Raw genomic sequence first — 15087 nt, 5'->3', positions numbered from 1 at the left:
TGGATTTGGCGGAAGAGAGAGGAGCGATGGAAAAGCTAATTGGCTCCGGACTGAGTCTGATCAATCCAGTCGTCGCACCCCTGGAGTGTTTTGTGGGTCAGCGCCGAAACGCTATAAGAAAGGGAATTCCCACATGACGATGGAACCGATTACAGTGCAAAACGAACGATAGATAGATAGTTTTATATATATATATATATATATATATATATATATATATATATATATATATATATATATATATATATATATATATATATATATATATATATATATATATATGTATATATATATATATATATAGAGAGAGAGAGAGAGAGAGACTATACTATACTATACTATACTATACTATACTATACTATACTATACTATACTATACTATACTATACTATTGTTTGATACCTTTTGAAAGTGCCATTCGTTGCTGATTGGTTTTAGTTTTGCATTTGCCGAATCTGATAATCGTTGTTGAGCAGCCTCATTCATCATTTTACCATGCGAGGATGGCATTTTTTTTCTGTTGATCGTAATGTAACCGGCTTTTATTTCAATCACTTTTGATATTGTTCAGATCACTAATCGTTGTAATCGATTTCAAAACGATTGAAACGCCCGTAATAAAAATATTTGATAAGCGACGACTTGTTTAATATTATCTAGGCAAACTAACGCAATTTTAAGTGTGCGCGATTCACCAGAGGAAACAAGTGTATATGATATTTTATATTTTGCTTTTTAACGTATCTTTAACATTTTTTCAGTTATATCGCTACGATGTCTGCAGTGTGGCAGTTTATAGTGATGCATGCCACTGGGGCATCTTGCCGCAGACATCTAGCATTATGTCCCACCCAGTCACATTATCCTGACACCAGGCTGACCAGTCCTAAAACTAACCTCTTAATGCTGAGCGCCTAGCTAGTACATCTTTATGTCTTTAGTATGACTCGGCCGGGGTTGGAACCCGCGACCTTCCGCATCTGAGGCGGACGTTTAAACCACTAGGCCACCGGCGTAGAAGTTGACACATTAAATTATGATGTATATTTAATATGCATTTTTTGTTTCATTTATTTTATTTATTATTTGGTATGGATAATTGTATTTTGAACTTGACTTGGCCAAAATCAAGTTTATTTTCTACCTGACCTGAATCAGTGATTTTGGTTTTGTAAACACATTTATCTCAATATTAGTCCATAACATTGGCAATTCAAAATGAAGTGCCTGGTTTACCTGTTGTTTACCACATTTTATACTGTATCTTTATTTGCAGACCTAATATTAACTAAAATTTTATCTGGTAAACATTTGCAACCCTCCATTTTCCATTAAGTAATACATTTATTTCCAAAATGCTGATTGTGACCTGAGGTCAGGTAGAGGAAAATATTATCATATTTATCTAGAAATTGGTAATCGAGTAGTCGTTGTATAGTGTATATAGCGATGTCATGGTTTCCAGTGTTAGAGCAGAAGGTCCCTGTTATTTTTGTTCATAGATACGATGCTCTGGAAAAGATAGTTTGATTGAATATGAGATGGGTTACTAACACTTGTTTGCTTTACTAAGATCTTCGTGGGGTTTTTAATGTTAATGTACCCGATATACATATTTTAAACAAAGGATTGTCCACATTATAAGCTATTTTACTTTTACTTTATTAAGAATTACGCTTTCAAAAAGAAAAGAAAATCGCCCGTTTATCATTATGTAGACTGGGGTTAATCACGAGCTGTCACGCATGAATCATTGCATAAATTGTTGCATAATCACGAGCTTAAATTGGCTAATCCAAGATAATAAACTTGCCCTGACCTGGAACCAAGATTTTTTTTTTTTTTTTTTTTTTATTAACCCCGTAATAGGTTGACCAATGGGTCGGGGAACCATCCCAGGGTCACCTTACAATCAAACATTTCTGGTTATCAGATAATCTAGGGATAATAAATATAATCTACAGAGAAAGTAAAAAAGAAAAAAACACACACACACATGCATATGGCACACAATCTAGGTGACATGGCTTTTGTGATATTACAGTATTTTGTTCCTGTTTACCCTCAAGTCAAACGACAAGTTAAATGTTCATTGTTGAGGTCCATTTTTGAAGAAATTGGTCCTCTTTTTTATTTACCTTAGCAGTGTATTTTTCATCGTCCTTATACATTGAAACTATTTGCTTAAAAGCAAAAATAGAAGGATTTTTCATATTGAATCTGCAAGTATAAATATAATATTTTGCCAAAATAAGCAGAAAATTACCCAAACTGTCCAGTTGTTCACTTCCTAAAAATGTTTCTTTTTTTGGACAGATGTACAATATTTGGGCAAAAAGGTGCAAAAACTTCAATAAAACGGTACCAAAACTGTGAAGTAATACTGCAGTCATAAAAGAGATGCTCAATACTTTCAGTTTCACTCTTACAGAAAGTACATTTGTTGTCATCAAATATGTTAATTCTTTTAAGAAAATCATTAGTAGCAATTATTCTATGGATTAATTTAAAGTTAAAAGAGATCAACTTGGTATCCTTGGTACAGCATTTTGCCCGGCTATATATATCAGACCACTCCTCACTACTTATATTTTTATTAAATACTTGCATCCAAGTTTCTTGCTTCGCACTGTGTTGCCTTTTAGCTTCCTGTAAAAGATCTTTGTAAACAAACTTGAGTGAATCTTGTTTTCGCAAGTTCGTTATTTTATCCTCCTGCTTATCAAAATTATTATGTACTAGGTGGTTTTTTATGGCATCTTTCCATGCTTTAGGAATTCTGGATATTAAGGAGAAGTATTTCAAGAAATCATCGCTTCCAGTTTTTTGTTTTATTATCTCAAAAGGTATTAAATTACCGTGAACATCTACTAGATCGTTCAGAATTTCAAAACCAGCTTCTGTCCAGGATTTGTATTGATAGATCATTTTAGGGGGGACAAAATTTAAAATACTCATGGATAGATACTCGTTAGGACTTTGCGGTTCTTCTTTCCATTTAGATACTGACAAAATTACATCTCTCCAAAAACTGTTTTTAATGAACTTACAAAATTCTTCTAATTTCCTTCTCCCTAAATTCCAAATATCCTTTTTATTTCTGAGTATAGTTGTATTGACTAAGCTCTGCCACGTTCCATTTTCCTTTTCCAGCAATCTTTTAACCCATCTTATCTTAATATACCTAATGAATGAAAATATGTGTATCATATTTAGTCCTCCCTCGTTTTCTGGGGAAACTAGTATATCACGTTTTATTCTCTCTACTTTTCCACCCCATACAAATTTAAATAACATGCGATTTAGTTCTGCTTCAACTTTTGCTGATGGGTTAGGAAGTGCTGAAAAAAGATGTATGAATATGGGCAGAACAAGAGTCTTTACAACAATTACTTTACCAACTATTGATAGATGTCTTTGACTCCAGCTTGCCAGTATTCGTTTTGCCTTTGTTAGTTTCTTCATATAATTGATTTCCACCATCTGTTGTAAATCTGGAGAAAATTCTATGCCAAGGAGTGTAAAGTTAGAAGAGGACCAAATTAGGCCCATTTCAGGACATATTCTTTCATTAGAAAATTTCCTGTTTCCAATCCAAATAGCTTTTGTTTTTGTTATGTTACATTTAAGTCCCGATAACAGAGAAAAACCTTGCAATACCTGGAACCAAGATGGTATATGTCAAAGCGCGTCTTTCCCGATGGACCGTTTGGATCATTATACTGCAAAGGAGGGTCGGGGACTATCTGCTTGATTTTGGTCCAATATTTGGTGGAAAATAAATTTTTGGATAAAAGTGCTTTGAGTTTGATCAAGAAGTTTTTACTGGGCTCAAACATGAAAGTTATAAGTAGTGAATAGGGATACCCTACGTACAATGGGAATTAGCATTACAGACCCCCCTTGGGACAATCTACGTACAATGGAAATTTAACATGGCGAAAAATCGTGGGACAATCTACGTACAAGGGGAATTTAACATGGCGAAAAATCGTGGGACAATCTACGTACAAGGGAAATTTAACATGGGGATAAATCGTGGGTCACTTTACGTATAAGGGAAATTGAATATGGGATTTTTTTAAAATTTTTTTTTAAAAAAAGGGGTAGGCAATGGAAAGGCTATCTCTTTTCGAGAAATATGGGGGCCCTGAAAAGGGCCTTTGGGTTTATGTTAATGTATTCATTAACATAAAGGGCACCGCATTGGTCTTCTTCTTGTCCTTAGGCTGCGTCTCACTGTTGGCCCGTAAATTAGCACTCTTTTCAGGCATCCTTGTCTTTCAACGTAGATCCTACGTATCCACAGGCTGGTGTTTGTCCTGTGGACAACGGTCCACTGGGACCGGACATACATGAGCATGTCCGTCCTAAACATCATGGTTGACACAAGCGTTGAAGAGTGCACATCGGTCCACATGTTGAGGCGCCGAGAACAGGTGAATCAATGCAGTGAACTGCGCTTATTTATAGGTACAGGAAGGATTGAAACGGATTGAGTTCATTCACCAATCCTAACACGCGTTACAAAATTCAGTCAGCCCGCATCCAATCCGAAGAGAGCAGTCTGTGACGTCACGTAGTCTATATAGATTCGCTAGCGCTTGTGTGCAGTCAATCTATGCGACAGTGATTCAACATGACGGAAACTCAGAAAACGATCCAATGGGGTGCACCAGCAGGGGAGACCGCCCAAGGGAACCCGGACTTACTTTCAGAAGAGGTGAATTGGGATTTTGTGGATTTTCTCTCCTCGCAAGAATTTGTTCCGGAACCTTCGTTACCTTCTTCATTACCGCAAGTGGAGAATTTTAGACAGAGACAGAAAGAAGAATTGGAGAAATTTATACAACGACAAAAGGAAGCGGAACAGGCTTTTCTCCTACAGCAACAGCAACAAGAAGAAGAGGTAAGAAAAAAACAACAGCAACAACAGCAAGAAGAAGTAGCAGCAAAGAAACAAGAGGGTGAAAATCAAACGGTCACGGTACTGTTGGACATTTTAGCGGAGTTAAGAAGTCTGAAACAAATGTATCAGACTTCTTTATTACGACCGAAGAGAATACGACCTTCCCGAGCTAAACACGTTAACCCTGTGACTAAGCCTACCGTACCACCCTTAGTGATTTCAACCCAATCATCATCATCATCAACATTACGCAGTCCAGAAGTAGGCCTTGGCCGTGGCAAAGGTATAAGGCAGTTAAAGTTGATTGCTTAAACTCACCCCTTCACCATGAAGAAAAAGGCCCTTTTCAGGGCCACCAACATTTCTCGAAAAGAAATACAATTTCAATTTGCCAATAACTCAGAAATAAACCCCACCCATTTTACCCTTATAGTACTTATCTGTGTATGAGTGCGTGAGTGTAGCTTTTTATTTTAAAATCAAAACTCAAAGACACTTACCTTATATCATTAATTTATTCTTTTCTCCATTTTTTACAATCCAATTCACAATTCACAACATAACACTTTAATTAAAAGTTCATTGACTTCTTCTTTTCTCCTTGTTTAGTCTCTCTGTTTTTTGAATTTCTTCACCGTCTTTTCCTCATTTTCTTCCCTTCTTCTTTTCTTCTTCTCCTGTTTCTTTGCCTCTTGTAAATAGAATTGTCTTCTTTCTTCCTCTTCTTCCTCTGAAGAATCCCTCTCTTCTTCCGAAGAATCCCTCTCTTCTTCTGAAGAATCCCTCTTTTCTTCTGATTCCTCTTGTTTCTTTTTGGGGCAATCTGGAGACCAATGTCCTTTTTCTTTACAATAATAACAGGTATCTTGACTTTTGTCTCTTTTAACCCCTGTTTTTGTTCTTTTTTGACGGTCTGGACACTCTGAAGACCAATGCCCTTTCTTCTGACAGATATAGCAAGTATCTTGACTTTTATCTCGAAAGGAAGGAGAGTAGTCCGTGGGCTGGTCTGAAGAGAATTTTCTAATGACCCCTCGCAAAGCTCTGACGAAACGTTCCATCTGGGTAGTCTCTTCCATCGTTGTGCTCGGTTTGAGAGTGAAATGAATAGTGAAAGGACAAGACACACACCCTTTTATATACGCTGGTCTGCCATGACTATAAATTAGTCTATGGTATTTAAACTTGAGTCATTTGACGTTTTATACTCAAGATGAAACGATCCTATTCATTCGAGAAGAAAGAAGAAGAAAGTAAGAGGCAGAAACGTGATCTATCGCCTCGAACCAGGGCTGAAATCTTGGCACAAATTCATGCCAGTGATTTTGAAGAGGACATGAGTGAACCAGAATTTGAACCCTCTAAACCAAGTTCACCACCCTTACTCAACCCTGAAAAATACTATTCCATTCGAGAGACGGAAAAGCGTTCCTCTAGAAAATTTAGAACCACGGCTTACAAATACACGGTGAAGTTTAAAGATTTCAAGGCTGAAGTGCCGTTAGAGAAAGCAGAAGTGTTTATCACTGGGGTGTGGGATTCTTTGCTCACTGCACTCAAGCGACAATGTCAACCCAAAGAAGACGATCGCTTGAGACTTTCCATACAACACGACGGTTTGAAATCCCCTGTTTGGATCGAGTTTAGCACCCCTGCAGAATTGACCGCTTCCAAAGTCATGGACAAGATTCAACACGTACAACAATCTAATGACCAGTTTGACATCACCGACGGAAAAGCCACACTGGACATGACCCACGTCTCTCCTCCTCAAGGGACAGGACGCAAAAAGATGTTATTGGTGGACGACCTTCGCAACACCAAAACAAGTCTCGTCCGAATTAACAACCCTCATGACCAGATGTGTTTAGCCAGGGCCATCGTGGTGGGACGAACCTATGCCAACAAGAACGACACGGCAGAATGGAAAAGAGCCTGGAACACTATTCAACGTTCCCATCGAGCCAAACAACGAAATGAAGCAGAACTCCTGTTGCAACAAGCCGGACTGTCCAAAGACACACCCTGTGGCATTCATGAGATGCAAAAATTGCAAGATGCCCTAGCTCCACGCTACACCTTGAAAGTGCACCCTCAAGAAATGCGCGGGCCTCTGTTGTTTCGAGGCCAAGAATTTAAGGACGGAAAATACATTCATGTCTATTATAACGATGACCATTTCGATACCATTACCAGTATCACTGGATTCCTAGGATACGGTTATTATTGTGAGAAATGTGATTATGGTTATAACAATCGAGAGCAACACAAACATTGTGGATCGAAATGCCCAGGATGTTTGGCCTCTCCACCCTGTCTGAGCGAAGAACCAGTGCCTTGTTCAACTTGTCTGCGCACGTTTGTCAGCCCTACCTGTTACCAACAACATTTGAAAACACAAGGTTCACAGAAGAAATGTGTTTGTCAGCTCCTGAAATTGTGCCCTACCTGCGGACAAGGCATATGTACCAATACTGCCAAGGCACACGTATGTCGAGGAAAGAAAAAATGTCACATTTGTCACCACATCGTGGACTTGGAACACGAATGTTACGTGCAAAAATACCAACCCCCGTCAGAGAAAGAGGACGGTCACAAGAAGAAAGGCAATTTCATCTTTTTCGATTTCGAATGTATGCAAGAGACTGGCATTCACATCCCTAATTTCTGCGTGGCTCATCGAGCGTGCGAGAAGTGTATTCAAGAACCTATCTTCAGTCATTGCCCTCACTGCAGCAAGATTCCTGGAGGGCGTGAAAAAATCTTTCGGGGACCGAACACGCTAGTCGATTTCGCTCGATGGGTCTTAGACCCCATCGACAAGACGTGGAGCCAAGAGGACATAGAACGTTACGGAGATTGTCATCGTCATGCCACAGTGATGGCTCACAATTTCTCCGGATACGATGGACAGTTTCTTTTGAGGTACTATACGGAACAAGGCACCGAGCGTCCTAAAGTCACTTTGAACGGAGCCAAAATCATTTTCATGCAAGTGGGACAAGTGCAGTTTAAAGATTCGATGAGCTATTTGGCCATGCCTTTGAGTCGAATGCCTAAAACGTTTGGAATGACAGAAATGGCTAAAGGGTACTTTCCACACTTTTTCAATACGGAAGCCAATCAACACGCCGTTCTAACCCATTTGCCTGACGCTCACTATTACGACCCCGACAACATGCGTACCGAACAACGAGAAGATTTCTACGCTTGGTACCAGGCTCACGCCTCGGACCCTTTCGACTTTCAGGAAGAAATGCTAAAGTATTGTCGTTCCGACGTGGACATTTTACGACGTTGCTGTGGAAAATTTCGAGAACTGTTCATGGAGGGGTCGATCCTTTGAAAGAAGCTTGCACCATTGCCAAAGCGTGTTCCTTAGTGTATCGACAACGATTCATGCCTGAAAACACCGTGGCTGTCATCAGCCCTCAAACGACCCACTTTGTCAAACGTCAATACTCGGTCAAAGCCCTACGTTGGTTACATTACTTGTGCGACAAGGAAGACAAGTGGATTTAGCATGCTCGCAACGGAGGGGGCTGGGACTTAGAAAACCCCAAGATCGTGTACGAGTTTAACGGTTGCTTATTTCACGGATGTCCCGTTTGTTACCCTGACCGTGGCACTAAAAATCAGTTTTTACAACGAACCATGGAAGACTTGTACCAGGACACTTGTCAGCGACGCCTAAAGTTAGAACAGCAAGGATACCAAGTGGTGGAAATGTGGGAACACGAGTACGATCACCGTATGAAAACCGATCCCGAGTTTAAACGCCTCGTGGAAAGTTACCAGTTCATGGACCCGCTGAACCCGAGGGATAGTTTGTACGGAGGAAGGACCAATGCCACCTGTTTGCTGTACCAAGCCGACGAAGAGAAAGGAGAAGAAATCAAATAATTGGACGTGTGTTCGCTGTATCCCTACGTGTGCAAATATTGTCGCTTTCCTGTAGGGCACCCGCAATTGTTAACGGAACACATCGACATGAAAAACATTCGACAATACGAAGGCTTGATCAAGTGTAAAGTTTTGCCTCCCACGAACCTATACCATCCCGTCTTACCTCACCATTGTCAAGGCAAACTGATGTTTCCATTGTGCCGTACTTGTGCCGAAACGTGCAACCAAGACCAACCTTGTCAGCACACCCAGGAAGAACGTGCCTTGACGGGAACCTGGGTCAGCGTGGAATTGTTCAAAGCTCTGGACATGGGATACCAACTGTTAGAAGTGTACGAAATTTGCCACTTTCCCAAGACACAACAATACCACAAGGGTGACCCCACGCAGAAAGGCATTTTCGCTGACTACGTGGATGCCTTTTTGAAACTGAAACAAGAAGCCAGCGGCTATCCTTCCTGGTGTCACACTCCCGAAGACCAAATACAATTCAAAGAGAAATACTACGAACAAGAAGGCATCTCTTTAGACCACATCGAAAAAAACGAAGGCAGGCGATCGTTTGCCAAAGTGATGTTAAATTGCTTGTGGGGTAAAATGGCACAACGACCGTGTTTACCCAAGACGGAATATTTGACAGAACCTTCCCGCTACTTCCAGATGATTCACGACAAAACCAAATACATGAAACACGTGGACGTCGTTCGAGAGGATTTGATCTTGGTCAATTACGAAGAAGATCTGGACTTTGTACAAGACGACCCTTTTGGAAATGTCATCATTGCGGCTTACGTGACAGCCCATGCTCGCTTAAAATTGTACGAAGCTTTAGAACTGTTAGGGGAACGCGTCCTGTACTTTGACACGGACAGTTGCATTTACATCCATCACCCGATTCAATATCACCCTAACATCGAAGGATACCGTTTAGGAGCCTGGACAGACGAGCATCCCGACGACAAGATTCTAAGTTTCGTCAGTGGTGGTCCCAAAAATTACGGCTACGAATACCGTGACAAACAAGGAGAAGTGCACACGACGTGCAAAGTGAAAGGACTGACTCTGAATTATCGTACCAGTCGTGTGGTCAACTTTGGGGTATTGAAAGAAGCCTTGCAATCGGGAGAGGATGGAAACTTTAAAGTGACCACTCACCAACCGAACAAGATTGTACGTTTACCCACTCACCACATCGTCAGTCGACCCCTGGAAAAAATCTATCAAATCGTGTACCAGAAGCGAGTGAGACTTCCCAATCATTTCACCTTACCGTACGGTCACGTCGGTATTGGTCTGTATATAAAAAAGGAACCCTAGGCAAGATCGATAGTTCATTGTGACTACCAAGACCGAGCGAACAAGATGAATACTTTGAAAGAGACATCGTTCCAGTCTGGGGATTGTAAAAAAGTTGTATCCTCCTCTAGTGTGACTAATACTGGATGGATAAGACCCAGACATTGCGACGGAAAATGTCCGGAAGGAAACTGCGATTGTCCATGTGGTTACCATTGTAATTGCGTAACGGAGTTTGCAGACGAGTGCGATTGTGAGCCTTGCGATGGGTACGATGCTGTAGGTTGTGACCTGAGCGATGCCGTAAAGCATCATGGGAACTTTAGTGCCCCTGCCCCTATCATGGAAAGTGATGCTGTGCGTGTCAAACCTGTGGGATGCGAAAGCGATGCTGCTCGTCCTCTTGGACATTTTACTGGGTTTCGTTTTAAAGGGGAATGTTCACCTTCACGTCTACCCCCCTACGGATGTCATCCAGCCCTGAGCAAACTCCTACCCATGTCACTCAACCCTCATCGAAACGAACCTGTGAAAGACGAATATTCGTTTCCTGTGCGTTTGTCGGAATACTGCGACTTTGAAAATCGTCTTCAATCGTTCAAAGGAAAATGGCCTAAGTATCTGGGAGGACCGACCCCCAAAGAATTAGCCAGAGCCGGATTTTTCTACTTGGGCGAAGGAGATAAAGTCAAGTGCTTCAGTTGCGGTGTGTCACTTCACCACTGGGAACCGCAAGATTCGGCCTACGTTGAACATGCTCGATGGTCACCGAATTGTCATTACTTACCTTTAGTGGGACCGAGACATTGAAGTAATTTCTTACCATAATAATCTGTTCATGGATACTTTACAAGAGAACATTCGTGCTTTGCCTGTGGAGTTGAGAGAACGCATTTATCGAGAGCTGGTCAAAATACAAGTGAAACGTAAAGAACAATTGCATCCGTTACGTCACCGGTGTTTGAACCACTGGTACCTGAAGGCTATACAAGGATTGATTCAATTATAAGTGTTTCATCGGACAGACATTGATGAACGATCCTCTAGTTTTAAAAAGGATTGGTTTGGTATGGACGATTCTACCTACATCATTGTAAACGTACTGCATCGAATTCCAGAGGAAGAGTTAACGAATTACCAACATCTTGAACACAATGTCAACTTGGTGAAAGAGGAAACTTCTGAACGAATTGTAATGTGTAGATTAGTGACTCAACGATTTAAATTCGACACTGAAGTAAAACCATGTTTGTGCAAACAGTACATTTCTTGTGTCAGACCAAAGAGGATTTAGTATGACCTATTCATGGTTACTTGGCTAGAGAACATTCATGCTTTGCCTGTGGAGTTGAGAGAACGCATTTACCGAGAACTGATCAAAATACAAGTGAAACGCAAACTCAAAGTGATTCGTCCGTTTTTAAATTATGCTCTGTTCCAAAGTACAAGAAGATTGATTATGAGTGGATATTACATTAGGCACAAAGGTAAACGAGGCTATTGGTCACCAGCCAACGATTCCAAAAAACAGTGTATATAATTATGAATACTTTACAAGAGAACATTCGTGCTTTGCCTGTGGAGTTGAGAGAAAGGATTTACCGAGAGCTGGTGAAAATACAAGTGAAACGTAAAGAACAATTGCATCCGTTACGTCACCAGATCTTTAACCACTGGTACCTGAATGGTATAAGAGAACTGATTCGTCAGAAATTGTTTCAATGGTCAGACATTGTTCAACACTTTGAGGTCGCTAATGATCGACATGTTCATAATTATGGTTACTTCGAGATTCACCTACAGCAATACATTGAGGAAGACAAGTTAAAGGATTACCAACATTTGTTACGTGGAATCTACTTAGCGGAAGAGGAAACTTCTAAACGAACTCTGACGTTTCGGTTACAGTATGCAAGATTTAGATTCCCTACTGGAGAACGAAGATCTCTGGCTAGAAAGTACGTGTATTGCATCCAAAAAAAAGAGAATATAAAAACAGGCTGCCATGCCACGGTTTATGTCACATGTCATCCAACAGATTCCGTGGAAGGAACTCAATGACCATATTCAAACCGTGGATCATTACCATCAATTATTACAAGAATTTTATCCATTCAATTTGGGACGACAAGTGGTGTGTGTCTTAGTGACTTGTTTTCTGGGATTTCGTTTACCAGCCGATTCTTTGTGGACTCTTTACGATCAGTACTTACCACCTCAATGGCCTTAAATGGTCACGAAAAACTCCTTTTGCTCAAAGCCTTGCGGTTTCATCTGGATACTTCTCGACCTCAACAGGAAAAAAAGATTCGTCAACTTTTAGCTACCCAAGACGTGTATGACGATGTGTGTGTAGCTTGTGACTTACATCCCCATTGGACAGATGTCCGTGCCTGGAAAGAATGGGGTTTTGAGGCTTGGACCCAAGAAGTGGCCCAGTATGCACGAGAGTTGTTCAAGGAAAAAAGTTACTTTTCAACCCGTGTTAGTGACGGTGCCAGAAGAACCCGTCACCCAGGACAGGACTGTCGTGGACAGGCCTGAAAGACCCTTTCGGGAGGACACTTGTGTGACCTTACCCCCTGTTGAACTGGTTAGAACATTACCCAAAACATGTGGTTGTTGTACAGACACTTGTGTTTATTCCACGTTCATAGTTATCATGTGCCTTTTATTCTTGTACTTAAACCTTTGGCTTTTATGTATTTTTGTCTTTCGTATTCATGTTTGAAAAAAAACATTCAATAAACGTGTTCTGAAAAAGTATATAAACTCTTGTCTTGTTTGTTTTCGTGTCACACGTGACATTTCTCACACCATGGCTACCTCTGCTGTCTCTGCTCCCTCTTCCTCTACTGTCAAAGTCATCGACGAACACTTAGATCGTGCCAGTTGGGAGGCTTTGTATCTTCGCCATCCCTTTAACATGCTCATTGCTGGACCTAGCGGTTCAGGCAAAACAGAATTCGTCAAACGTTTGATCGAACATAAACATCATTTGATCGATCGGCCCCCTCAACGGATCGTGTGGTGTTACAAAGAGTGGCAATCGGCGTACAGCCTCTTGCGAGAAAGTCAAGGCGATTCCATCGTGTTTGTGGAAGGCATTCCTAAAGAAGACGACGGCATCGTCTCTGACTCCCGTCAAACCCATTTGGTCATTTTCGACGACATGTTAGGAGAAGACGAAGAAGAAATTAAACTGTGGTTCACGCGCAAAGGGCATCACCGTAATGCCAGTGTCGTTTACATCACCCAAAATTTGTTTCAACAAAGTAAAGCCCATCGCACCATCAGTCTCAATGCGCATTACGTGGTCTTGTTTAAAAGCCCTCGAGATAAATCGCAAGTGCAAGTCTTAGCCAAACAGTTAGGAACGCCTTGGCTGACTCAGGCGTACGACGATGCCACTCACACACCACACGCCTATTTACTCGTCGATTTGAAACCTACGACCCCCGAGGATTTGCGATTTCGTACCCACTTGTTTCACCACTGGTGCCAAGACGGAGGGCCTGTCCTGTACACGTCTCCGTCCTCGACTTCATTTCACTTCCCATAAAAAAATCTATAAAAACCTCAGACCCTTTTTTGTCTGTCTCACACAGTGTGAACATGACGTCCCTTCAGTCGCATCTTCCCGTCAAATTGATTCGTGCCTTGTATGGCATCAGTCGAGAAAAAGATCCACAAACACGAGCTCGTGTCTTAGAAGCTAGTCTCAAAGAAGTCTTACGATGGTTCACGGTGACGGCACGTCAATTACTCCAAGGAATCATTCAGATTCCTCATCAAACCAAACGCATTTTCGATCGAAACAAAGTTGCTTTGGTCCAACTGGCCGATCCCCGCATCGACACTCAAACCAAAAAACAAATCATTTTGAAACCTGGAGGGAGCGGTACTCTAGGAGGGGTCATCATTCGCTCGCTCTTAAGATGGGATCCTAATGCCCCCAAAGTTATCCCCAAGACAAAAGTCCAACGAAGCCCCAAGAAGAAAAAGAAAAAGACCAGGTCCCCAAGAAGAATAACTTCTCCAGTGGCAGGACCCTCCTCTTACCAGACACCACCCCGGAAAAAGAAAAGAAGCCCCCAGAAAAAGAAACAGAGAAAAAGTCCTCAGAAAAAGAAAAGTCCACAGAAGAAAACTAGTCGCAAGAGAGGCACTTCGGCCAGGACGCAACCTTACACTCGCAAACCACGACCTGCCACAGCGGTGACTGCGTCTCCGACAGCCTCACGTTTGTCCACTTCTCCGTTGATGTCACCAGGAACTGAAGAGTACTTGGAGACGTTGATCACACCAAGAACTTCTCCGTTGATGACCCCCAAAAGAACTTCCCCAGTGGCAGGACCTTGCAATTTAGCGGCAGTGGCTGCTGCTCACAAAGTACCTTCTCCCAAAATTAAAGTCCATGAAAGATCGGGTATGTTACAAAGTTTACTGGATTTGTCCAAGCAAGAATTGGCTCGATTTAGTCCGTTGCGTACCCCTGCACGACGTGTCATGCCTGTCCTCAAACTGATACGACGTAAAGACAATCAGTGGCGACGCGTTCCAGTATAAAAAGACCTGTGACCAAGTCGGGGTATCAGTGAACTTGTAAAAGATGTCACCTCCAAGAAGCCACAAAAGAAAGAGACAAAGGCAGACGCGTCATCCGACAAAGCGCTTAGCCAAGCATCGACGTTACCCTAAGAAAAGACACAGTCGTTCCAAGAAAAAGAGGCGTCAACAAAGGGGAGGATTCCTTGGCGATTTTGGGAAAAACATTGTCACCTTTATGACAAAGCGATAGTCCCACAAAAAAAAGATAAAAGGGTGTGCGTTAAGTCATCGACGTTAGTGTCTGTTTGGTGAATGTCCCGGAACCCACAAGCAAAGATGTCACCCTCCAGAAAACCCCAAGGAAAGAAAAGAAAAGGACTACCACCACGTTTAGCCAAACATGGGGACATGTTATCTGTCCTGTC

The sequence above is a fragment of the Sinohyriopsis cumingii genome, chromosome 4 (assembly GCF_028554795.1).
Source record: "Sinohyriopsis cumingii isolate HCF-2022 chromosome 4, ASM2855479v2, whole genome shotgun sequence".
NCBI lineage: Eukaryota > Metazoa > Mollusca > Bivalvia > Unionida > Unionidae > Sinohyriopsis > Sinohyriopsis cumingii.
The sequence above is the reverse complement of the archived record's forward strand: the minus strand, read 5'-3'. Positions refer to the sequence as shown.